Source organism: Rhincodon typus, chromosome 17, assembly GCF_021869965.1.
Source record: "Rhincodon typus isolate 14 chromosome 17, sRhiTyp1.1, whole genome shotgun sequence".
In the NCBI taxonomy this organism is placed as follows: domain Eukaryota; kingdom Metazoa; phylum Chordata; class Chondrichthyes; order Orectolobiformes; family Rhincodontidae; genus Rhincodon; species Rhincodon typus.
In genome coordinates this window covers 42,021,740-42,033,901 of record NC_063348.1, presented here as the reverse complement: position 1 = coordinate 42,033,901, position 12,162 = coordinate 42,021,740, and the positions used below count along the sequence as shown (strand labels likewise).

Sequence of the window (12,162 nt, the reverse complement as noted above, 5' to 3'; positions counted from 1 at the left end):
GCCTGCTGTGTTCATCCAGCTCTACACCTTGTTATCTCAGATTCTCCAGCATCTGTAGTTCCTACTATCTCTGACACACTCTCATTTTCCTCCTTTTTCTGTTTGTCCTTTCACCAATTACTTGATATTTATGTTGTTTAGTTCTTGACCCTTTTCCAATGAGAACAATTTCCCTCTGTTGACTCAATCGAGATCAGAGCTTCCCAAAGATTTTTCTCACCGTGATCCCATTTTATAGTTTCAAAATTATCATGTGCCCTCCTTACGAGCCATGAGAATAGAGGTGGATGGGGGCAGGAAGACCCACGATGTCAGTGAAGGGAGGAATTGTGACAGCAGGTGGAAGGGTGCATCTACATGGCAGCCATTGCTGCCTCTGGGGCTTTCAACTCCACTTGGGGTTCCAATCATATCTATGGGAAGAAAAACAGAAGTTGCTGGAAAAGCTTAGCAGATCTGGCAGCATCTGTGAAGAAAGAAATCAGAGTTAACATTTCAGGTCCGGTGACCCTTCCTCAGAACAGTTCTGGGGAAGGGTCACCAGACCCAAAACGTTACCTCTGATTTTTCTCTTCACAGATACTTGCCAGACCTGCTGAGCTTTTCCAGCAACTTCTGTTTTTGTTCCTGATTTACAGCATCTGCAGTTCTTTCAGTTTTCATATCTATGGGAAGCCCTGACCAAGATCCCTCATGATTTTGAACTTTTCTATTAAGTGGTCTCCTGTAAACATTCTCTAAGGAGAACAGTCCCAACTTCTCCACACTCTCCATGTAACTGAAGTCTCTCATCCACTTCCATCTAAATTACTCCCAATGAAGTATTTCTGAAGTAATGTAGGAAACTCAGCAAACAATTTGGACACAGCCCAAGTAAAGCAAATTTATGTTGATTGAGGACTAAATATTAATCACAGGAATGTCTATGCCTCGCCAATAAAAGGAGATGGGGCCTTGAGATGAATTCTCATCTAAAAGACAGTATATCCAATATTCCAGCACTCACTTAAGCGCTGTTCTAGACTATCAGTCTGGACATGTATGCTGTGTTAAAGTGGGGCTTAAACTCACAAGTGGGATTATTAGCCATTGAGTCATGGTTAACCATACAACTTATTGTAATACACAAGCAATTCTGTTCCTTTCCTACTTCCCATTTTTTGGTGGCTTGTACTGTACACCCAGTAATGTATTGTTCCTTAGTTCTAACCAAATAAATTGTCTCGGGCGTCTCAATTACATGGACCCACTTCAGTACTTAATTGTAGCTTAAACTAATACTGCCAAACACATCTTTTATATCTTCCCTATCTTTCTTGAATACTTACTGACAGATACATTTGGTTATAATTTCACCACCTTTTTTTCAAAGCCAGGTATTTCTTTGCCAATGCCATTATATCATAGGCCTATGTGACAAATTCAGCCTGAAACTCACCAAACTTATTTACCATGATATGACATGCATTTACATACATGCATACCAGACGCTTCTTATTCTGCCTTACATTTGACACTGTTTAGTCCATCCCGACTCTGAAATATTATCTACCCTTGTGCTATTTTTCTCTCTGTACATGCACCGGAGTCTCTTTGCTAACGTCCTCTCGATGCCCAACTCTTCGTTAAAAGTACTTTGAACTCTCTCCCAAAAGATCAGTTAACATTCCTTCAATGACCCTGGACTCGAACAGACCTGGGATTAAAAGGCCCATCTTGAACTGGTTCCAATGCCCTAAGAATCTGAACTTGCTTTCTTGCACCATTTCTCCAGCCACACATTAACCAGTCTTATTCATCAATTCCTCCACGATCACATGGCAGTGAATATCATCTACACAAACAGCAAAATGATTAGACCCCATGCTCACCAGCCTACATGGCTCCTCGTTTATAAATCCTTCAATGGCCTATTCTTCCTTCACTCTCTAACATCCTCCAGCCTCACAAATGTTTTGAGATATTTACATTCCTCTAATTCTTGCCTCTTGCACAATCCTGATTTTAATTGCTCCACCATTCATCTTCATGCTTTCAGTCCCCTCAGCCCTTAACTCTAGAATATATGGCCTATATCTTTTCATCCTACTTTCCTGCTTTCGGGTACTACTTAAAGCCTACCTTGTTGATTAACCTTGCAATAACTTGGCCAATTATCTGCTTACGTAGCTCAGCGTCACATATATGCTGCTTTGAAGTGCCTCAGGATGTCTGACAACAGAAAGGGTGCTGCTCAAAATGTAAGTACCAGCTGTGGCTCAGCTGAACCAGAAGGTTCAAGGCCCACTCTGAGACTTGAGAGCAGAAATCAAGTCTGACACTTTAGTGTACTACTTCAGGGAGATCGGCATTGTCACAGAAATGTTACAATGTAGAAGGAGGCCATTCAACCCATTATGTCTGTGCTGACTGAATGAAAACTTCATTTGGTGCTATGCTGTTGACGGAGGTGCTGTCTTTTGGATGTTAAAAACCGAGGCCCCATCCGCTCTCTCAGGCGGACATGAAAGATATACTACCGCAATATTTCAAAGTGATGGTAAGTCAATATCTATGGCCTAGTCAACACCAGAAAATAAAATTCTGTTCATTATCAAATTGCTGTTTCATTCTTTTTTTAGAAAAAATGTTAGTCTGTGATACCGACACAACAGAAAGTTGTTCATATGTTTTGATGATGTTGAGTAAATCTCGGCCATTAACTACACAGCGCTGCTGATTTTATAGTTACACATTTCTGATGAGTCTGCAGACTCGGAGGCCCTGGTGATTATCTCTCAATGCAGGCTGTCCCTGGGCTCAGTGCTGATCCTCACCCGCTTTTCAGGCCGCCTCTCCCTGCCGGCGGCGCCTATAGCACAGGCCGCGGCCCTCGCTCCATCGCCCGCTCTCCTTCCCACCCCCGGAATTCGTGCAGTCTAAATCCTCCCGCCGCCCAAAATAAAGGTAACCGTTCTCAACAACAATAATAACAATTAAAACCATGAACCGACCGTTTGTTTACGGAACCGACGTAACCGGAAGCGCCCACGCGGGCAAGCCGGTCCCGCGGTGCCTTATGGGAGCTGTAGTTTATCGCTCATCTACTATTGGGCACGCGCATGGCGCCTGGCTGTAACCTGTCAGAGGAGAGGGATAATTTTGTTGTTTTCTGTGCATAATATTTTTGTTAGCTCATCATTGAATGGTTTCAGCACGGACAGCCTTATCAAGTCTATGTTAGTCTTCTGCGAAAGGAGCTACTCAGCTATTCCCACTCCCTGCCCAAGTGCAGAATTTATTTGCCTTTCCTGCTGCGTTCCTCCAGCTCCACATTGTGTTATCTCCAGAATTTATTTCTTTCCTTGCAGATGCTTAACCAATTCCATTTTGACAGCCTCGATTCATTTTTCCTCCATCATACTCTGAGGCTTATGCTCTTGATTCTAATAGTTTTATGATGGATCCTCAAGTTGTAAGACAGGGAAGAGTGTCATACAGTCAGCATCACAGTGAAGTCTGGGAAGAGTGAAAACTAATGTGGGGCAAGAGGAGCGGGCTATTCCCTGGCATACACATTGACAAATATTGACAGTGCATGGAGGACCATCAACTTGGTGAAAGATGTTCTGTGGTTTGCTTGAAGCTATTGGTCTTCCAGTGCAAAGAGTTGACCTCGACTGAGTATTACAGACTAGCCCATTCCAAAGTCCAGGACAAAGTGCTGAGGGTTGCACTAAAGCTTGGGACAGCTGCCTTCAAGGCACAGAAAGGCCACCATCTGAAGTTTTTCTAACGTAATATTATAACAATCTGTTATGTTGAAAGTCCCTTTATAGCTTTACTTGGAATATAAATACATTTTTGGTCACGTTTAGAAAATGCTTTTTTGTTCCACCTGAGTAGAAGCTCGAATGACGAAAGTCTACATTCTACTATATTTTTAAAAAGTCTATTCTTTGCTGTTTTGTACTTTGTATTTATAAATGATCTATAAACAAAGTATATTTTTGAAATAAAAAAGCAGCAGCTTTTGGGTAAGGTAAAGTGAGTATTTAAACTATTTTGTTGCTTTTAAGAGTAAAGGTAACAGTGCAGAGTTCTAGAGAAGAAGGACCCTAGAGTTATTGACATTATTTTATTTTCAGGACAATCTAAGGGTTTAATTTGTAGGGGTTAGTCATGGAAGGTCAGCTGAAGCTCATGGTGTGTTCCTCCTTTTCTGTCTATGAAACTAGGCACCGATCCAGTGTCCACATTTAAATGTGTGTAGTAAATAAAGTCATAGAATCATAGAAATATACAGCACAGAAACAGAACCTTCAGTCCAACTCGTCCATGCCAACCAGATAGCTTAAATAAATCTAGTCCCATTTGCCAGCATTTGGCCCATATCCCTCTAAACCCTTCTAATTCATATACCCATCCATTTTAAATGTTCTAATTGTACCAGCCTCCACCACTTCCTCTGGCAGCTCATTCCATACGCACAGCACATCTGCGTGAAAAAAATGCCCCTTTAGATCCCTTTCAAATCTTTCCCCTCTCACCTTAAGATATTTTCCCCGGTGTGGGGGAGTCCAAAACTAGAGGGCATCAGCTTGTCTATTTACCCTATCCATGCCCCTCATGATTTTTATAAACCTCTACAAGGTCACCCCTCAGCCAGGGGTGACTGCTCCAGAGAAAATAGTCCCAGTCTATTCAGGAACAAAAACAAAGTTGCTGGAAAAGCACAGCAGGTCTGGCAGCATCTGTGAAGGAGAAAACAGAGTTAACATTTCGGGTCCGGTGACCCTTCCTCAGAATGCTGCCAGACCTGCTGAACTTTTCCAGCAACTTTGTTTTTGTTCCTGATTTTACAGCATCCGCAGTTCTTTTAGTTTTTGCCCAGTCTATTCAGCCTGTCCCTGTAGCTTAAACCCTCCAACCCTGGGAACATCCTTGTAAATCTTATCTGAACGCTTTCAAATTTCACAACATTCTTCCCACAGCAGGGAGACCAGTTACAGCTTCTGGAGCCCAAATTTTGAAGCTGGAGCAGCAGCTGAGGCTACAGGAGCAAATTCAGCTCTAACTCCATTTACAAACTTACTGATGATTCCACCATAGTGGGTTGGATTTCAAACAACTCAAGACAGAATACAAGAAGGAGCTAGACCGTTTAGTGCCATCATGTAAAGACAACAATGTCCCTCAATGTCAGCACAATGAAGGAGCTGGTCATCGACTTCAGGAAGCAGAATGGAGGACACACCCCTGTCTGTATCAATGGTGCTGAGGTGGAGGTGGTTGAGTCCTTCAAGTTCCTAGGAGTAAATATCACCAATGATCTATCCTAGTCCATCCACATCGCCATTACAGTAAAGAAAGCACACCAATGTCTCTGCTTCCTCAGAAGGCTAAGGAAATTCAGCACGCCCACAATGACTCTTACCAATTTTTACTGATGCACCATAGAAAGCATCCTATCTGGATGCATCGCAACTTGGTGTGGCAGCTACTCTGCCCAAGACCGCAAGAAGTTAGAGTTGTGAACACAGGCCAGTCCATCATGAAAACCAGCCTTCCTTCTATTGACTCTGTCTACTACTTCCTGCTGCCTCAGGAGAGCAGATCAATCAAATACCCCTCCCACCCCAGTTATACTGTCTTTCATCAGGCAGAAGATACAACAGTTTGAAAACATGTACCAACAGATTTGAGAACAGCTTCTTCCCGCTGTTATCAGACTTCTGAATAGACCTCTCATATTAGTGTTGAAATTTCTTTGCACCTTCTCTGTAGCTATAACACTATATTCTGCATTCTGTTCTATTACCCTGACATACTTATGTAAGGTATAATTAGTTTGGTTAGCACACAATACAATACTTTTCACAGTATCTTGGTACATGTGACAACAATAAATCAAATCAAATCAAAATCCACAAGGCTGAGACTGCCAAGGATAGTAAATACAGACAGGTGATCACTCCATAAGCTATGATTCCACAGAAATGGAGGGGAAAAACCATCAGGCAAGGAAAGCAGACTAGGTAATCAGTGCAGGAATCCCGTGTACATTCCTCTGCAAAAGAGATATAGTGCTTTGGATACTATGGGGGGCAATGGCCTCTCAAAGGAAAGTAGCAACAGCCAAACACATTGCACCACAGTTGGCTCTGCTACATAGCAGTAGGAGTAGGAATGCTATTAGTAATACAGGAGTCAATCGTGAGGGGAGTAACTAGACAATTCTGTGGCTGCAAACAAGACCCCTCAAGAATATCTTGGATTGGCTACATTCTGGAGTGGAAGAGTGAACAGTCAGTAGCAATAACAGGTTATAAAAAGGGATGAGGTACTAAAAACAGAATATAGGGAGTTAAGCAAGTTTTTAAAAAAAGACAGGACCTCAAAAGGTAGCGATCTCAAGATTGTTACCAGTGCCATGTGCTAGTCAGAGTAGAAACAGCAGAATATATCAGATGAATATGTGTGACTGTACAGATGGTGCAAGGAGGAGGATTTCAGATTTCTGGGACATTGATGTTTCTGGGAGGGAGGTGTGACCAGTACAGGCTGGACGGGTTGCACCTGGGTGGGACTGGAACTGATGTCCTTGGGAATGTATTTGCTAGGGTGATTGGAAAGGGTTTAAAATAAAATAGCAGGGGGATGGGAACCTGTACAAGGAGATAGAAGACAGGGAAACAAGGGTTAAAAAAAAAGGCAGACATTAGTAATGTGATATGCAGAGAGTTCAAGGGCAAGAATCAAACAGGGCCACAGTGCAAAATAATGCGAATGGTTCAAAGAATATTAAAAGTTAAAGCCTTAAGGTCTGGATGCTAAAATAGATATAAACGGTAGTGATATAGTTGGGATTACAGAGGCATAACTGCGGATGAGCAGCGACGGGTATTGAGTTCCATTTATCAGAAGGACAGAAAGAAAGAAGAAGGTGGTGGGTTGGTAGCTTTGTTTGTTAAAGAGGAAATTTGTGCAATAGTGAGGAAGGATATTAGCTCTGGTGAAGTGAAATCTGCATAGTTAGAGCTTAGAAAAACTAAGAGGCATAAAACAACAAAGGGGATTATATACAGAACCACCACCACCATCACCCCCACCGCCGCAATCATAGTGGTAATGTTGGGGAAGGCATTAAACAGGAAATTAAGAGCTATGAGCAACAAAGGTACAGCTGAAATTGTGGGCAAATTTAATCTGCATATAGATTGGGCAAATCAAATTAGTAATAATACCATAGTGGAGGAATTCCAGGATGTGTACAGGATAGTTTTCTGGATCAATACATTGAGGAACTGGAGAAGAAGCCATCCTATACTAGTATTATGTATATAGGAATAATTGACAATCTCTAGCTGTGCAAAGCTCCTCAGGGAAGAGTAATATAACATGATAAAATTCTTCATTAAGACAGAGTGACATGGTTGATTCTGAGACTAAGGTCCTGAATCTAATTAAAGGAAACTAGAATGGTATGAGGCATGGGCTGGCTATAATAACTTGGGGCATGTTACTTAAAGGGATGACAGTGGATAGGTAATGGCAAATATTTAAAGAGCATACACAGGAACTGCAACAATTGTTCATTCCTGTCTGGCACAAAAGTACAACTGGAAAGGTGCCTGACCATGGCCAACAAGGGAAATTAGGGATAGTATTACATCCAAGAAAGGGCATACAAACTGGCTAAAAAAGTGCAGCAGACACGAGGATCGGAGCAATTTAGATTTCACCAATGGACGACAAAGGGATTGATTTAATAGGGAGAAAATAAAGTATGAGAGTAAGCATGTGGGCTTGCAGCGTACGTACAACTGATTACAAAAGCTTCTATAGGTAGGTGAAGAAACTAAGGACTAAGGGCAGCATGGTGGCTCAGTGGTTTGTACTGCTGCCTCACAGCATCAGGGACCCAGGTTTCAGTCTTAGGTGACTGTGTGTGGAGTTTGCATGTTCTCCCTATGTCTTCATGGGTTTCCTCCAGGTGCCCTGGTTCCTTCCCACAGTCCAAAGATGTGCAGATTAGGTGGATTGACCATGATAAATTGTCTAAAGTGTCCAGGGATGTGCAGGCTAGGTGGGTTAGCGTGAATATTACGGGGGGTGCTGAGTCTGGGTCGGTGTGGGATGCTGTTTGGAGTGTTGGTGCGGACTCAATGGGCTAAATGGTCTCTTTCCACAGTGTAGGAATTCTATGATTCTAGTGAAGGCAGTGTAAGCCCTCTACAGTCAGAACCAAGGAAATTATACTGTGGGGGGGAAAAAAAAAAAAAAAAGAGATGGCAAAATAATTCAATAGATAAATAGATGATAAGGTTCCCCATAGTAGGCTGATGGAGAAAGTGAAGTCGCATGGGGTCCAGGGTGTACTAGCTAGATGGATAGAGAACTGGCTGGGCAACAGGAGACAGAGATTTGTAGTGGAAGGGACTGTGACCAGTGGTGTTCCACAGGGATCCATGTTGGGACCACGGGTGTTTGTGATATACATAAATGATCTGGAGGAAGGTATAGATGGTCTGATTAGCAAGTTTGCAGAGGACACTAAGATTGGTGGAGTAGCAGATAGTGAAGGGGACTGTCGGAGAATGCAGCAGAATATAGATAGATTGGAGACTTGGGCGGAGAATTGGCAGATGGAGTTCAATCCAGGCAAATGCGAGGTGATGCATTTCGGAAGATCCAATTCAAGAGCAAACTATACGGTAAATGGAAAAGCCCTGGGGAAAATTGATGCACAGAGAGATCTGGGTGTTCAGGCCCACTGTACCCTGAAGGTGGCAACGCAGGTGGATAGAGTGGTCAAGGCAGCATACGGCATGCTTTCATTCATCGAACGGGATATTGAGTACAAGAGTTGGCAGGTCATGTTGCAGTTGTATAGGACTTTGGTTCAACCACATTTGGGATACTGCGTACAGTTCTGGTCGCCACATTACCAAAAGGATGTGGATGCTTTGGAGAGGGTGCACAGGAGGTTCACCAGAATGTTGCCTGGTATGGAGGGCACTAGCTCTGAAGAGATTCAGTAGATTAGGATTATTTACATTAGAAAGACAGAGGTTGAGGGAGGACCTGACTGAGGTCTACAAAATCATGAGGTACAGACAGGATGGATAGCAAGGAGCTTTTTCCCCCCCCCAGAGTGGGGGACTCAATTACTAGGGGTCATGATCGAGGCAAGGGGGAAAGTTTAAGGGAGATGTTCTTTACGCAGTGGGTGGTAGGTGCCTGGAACGCGTTGCCAGTGGAGGTGGTAGAGGCAGGCACGATAGTATCATTTAAGATGTATTTCGACAGATACATGAATGGGCAGAGAGCAGAGGGATACAGATCCTTGGAAAATAGGCAACAGGTTTAGATAGAGGATCTGGATCGGCACAGGCTTGGAGGGCCGAAGGACCTGTTCCTGTGCTGTAATTTTCTTTGTTCTTTGTTTGTAAATTCAGGGAGTCCTGAAGTTGTGAGCGTGTTTTGTTCTAGATTCTGTTTGCAAGTTGATTTGTACACAAGTTGGAATGTAGCCATTCAAGTACAGAAAATTTTTGTTTGTCAGATTCATAATTATAAATGTTTATGAAATCACATTAATAAATGTCTTTTTCTAAATTGCAGGCAAATTCTTGGGTACTGTAAGGACCACTGCCAGGACCCCAGCAATTCACAACACATGACTTATAGGAGGGAACTAAATGTAATATCTCAAGTTTGCAGATGACATAAAACTGGGTGGGAGGATGAACTACGAAGAGGATTAGATACTTCATTGTATTTTGGACAAGTCAAGCAAATGGGCAAATGCTTGGCAGATGAAGGATAATGTAGATAAGTGTGAGGCTATCAACTTTGGTACCAAATCTGGAAGGCAGATTATCATCTGAATGCTGACAGGTCGGTAAAGGGGGAGATGCAAGAGACCGGGGTGTCCCTGTATACCATCACTGAAAGTAAGCATGCAGGTGCAGCAGGCGGGGGAAAAGAGGCAAATGGTACATTGGCCTCCACAGCAAGAGGATTCAAGGACAGGAGCAGGGATGTCTTGCTGCACTTGTACAGGGCTGTGGTGACACCACATTTAGAATGTTGTGTGCAGTTATGGTGTCCTTGTGAGGAAGGAAGCTCTTGCTATAGAGGGATTTACCAGACTGAAGAGAGACTGGATCAGTTAGGACTACATTAACTGGAGTTTAAAAGAATGGGGGAACCAAAGGGAAACCTATATAATTCCAACTATGAGAGGGTAAACACAGGATGGACCTGATGTCCAGGGAATCCTGAATCGGGGTCATAGGCTAAGGAAATGGAATAGGCCATTTAGGACTGATAAGAAAAATTCCTTCATCCAGAGTGGTGAGCCTGTGGAATTCTGTCTTGAAAAACAGTTGGAGGCCAAAACATTGAATGTTTGTTTTTCAAAGAGGTAGATATAGTTCTTGGATTTAAAAGGGATAGAGGATATAAAGGACAGTGTGGGTACAAGGTATTGGAGTTTGATGAACAATAATCACATTGACTGCCAAAGCAGGCTCAAAGGGCTGAATGGCCTACTTCTACTCTTAGCTTCTAAGTTTCATTGTAAGACAAAGCTTTGCCTTATTACCACTATAGGCCTTGCACAATGGTAATGCTCCTATCGCAGTCTAAAGCCCAGGTTCAAATTCCACCTTCTCCAGAGGTGTATCATAACTCATCTGAACAGGTTGATGAAAAAAAAATACCATGCCCAATGCCAGATTGTGAGCTAGCAGGACTGTTAGTCACCACTAAAGTTTGGTAGCATCATCCTCCTTTTTGTTTGGGATCTAAGACCTGCTTGATCTCACGCGAGAAAACCACAAGGTAACCTAACAAGAAGTGCTTGTCTTAAATAAGACACAATTTATTGCATAACAGCAATCAGTACAAGTTAGACTGGTATGTTTAAGGGCTCCTGTGATGCAGTGATAATGCCCCTAACCTCTGAGCCAAAGGCATGGGTTCAAGTCTCACCTGTTCAAGAGATAAGACAATGACCACTTAATTTAAAAAAGCACCTGCATTGGTACACTAGACACTTAGTCATTGGAGGAAACTGAAATGCTGTCTTCTTTGAGAGCAGTTATCCGTCAGGCAATGCCCTTAGGACGTATTAGGTGAAGATCAGTGCATGCCTCAGCATTAACTTTCAGTATCAAACACCAACCACTTGCTGCATAAAACTATTTTCTTAAAGTCACTATTGATTCTTGTGTCAATCAGCTCAACTTGATGTCCTTTTGGTTCTTGCTGTTCTGCCATTGGGAACAGTTTATGTACCTACTCAACCACCAGATTTGAAGGATCCCATGAAGGCACCATTGTTGGTGCTCTAGTGCTTTGAGGCACCCAGTGGTTGCCCAAGTCATTGAAGCGAAGAGAACCAGTACTGCCCAGTAAAACTGGAAACAAAACAATGTATCCTGTGTTTGCAGTCTTGGTCCATTGTTTTGCTCAGGTGGCCAAGCTGGCACAGAGGTATCGGGTGTCCGAATTAAGGGCCTCCAAGAAATAGAAAAAAAATCCACATTTTCCAAATATCAGTCTTACTCACAAGGGATGGTGGCAGTGGGGTGCTAAGCATTGTGCTGTGGGAGATGGTTTAAACAGGATCTTTGGTCTTTCAATGTACAATTGGGGAAACAGCTAACTTCTTGAAAGCACGACAATGCTTAGTCTGAATGCACAAGTGTAACCTGCACAGTTTTTGATCTATTAAGTGGACAGGTTTTGATTTTGGGAAACAGTTGTGTGGGTTGAATAGTTTCCTGTCTGCTCTGAATTATTTTCACTCATTTGGTAGTTTTGTTGGAGGTGAGGTTTAGCGGTGGAGGGAGGACGGTGCAGAGATTTGGTACAGTGACAGCATTAATTGCCAAGTCTTGAGGTCTGGGGGTAGTCCTCTTGAATACCACAGGTTAGTGGAGTATTTGGAGAATGGTGATAAACACTTGTCCATCCTTGATTGTTATGGAAAGGAGCAGTGAGTCACTTTCCTGAAGTGCTGACATGTTAGAGAGCCAGATGAATATCAGTCACAAGTGTTTTATGTCATAAGAAGGCAAGGGCACTTCATCTGAATTTAAACACAAGACCATTTAGTGGAAGAAATAGAAGTATTTGAAATTCTAGTATGAACTTGTGATCCAGTATCAG

The 12,162-nt window shown here is 42.7% G+C and overlaps 1 protein-coding gene across 6 annotated transcripts in view; it reads right to left on the bottom strand.

Annotated features, from left to right (window-relative positions):
* Positions 1-3,044, bottom strand: part of tcp11l1 (t-complex 11, testis-specific-like 1) — a 36,549-nt gene extending 33,505 nt beyond the window's left edge. For 4 of the 6 annotated variants that reach the window (XM_048607210.1, XM_048607207.1, XM_048607213.1 and 1 more), the window contains exon 1: positions 2,817-2,981. The gene's annotated coding sequence lies outside the window, so the exon portion shown is untranslated. The other 2 variants (XM_048607208.1, XM_048607209.1) reach the window with 2 other exon arrangements.
* Positions 3,045-12,162: the final 9,118 nt, after the last annotated feature.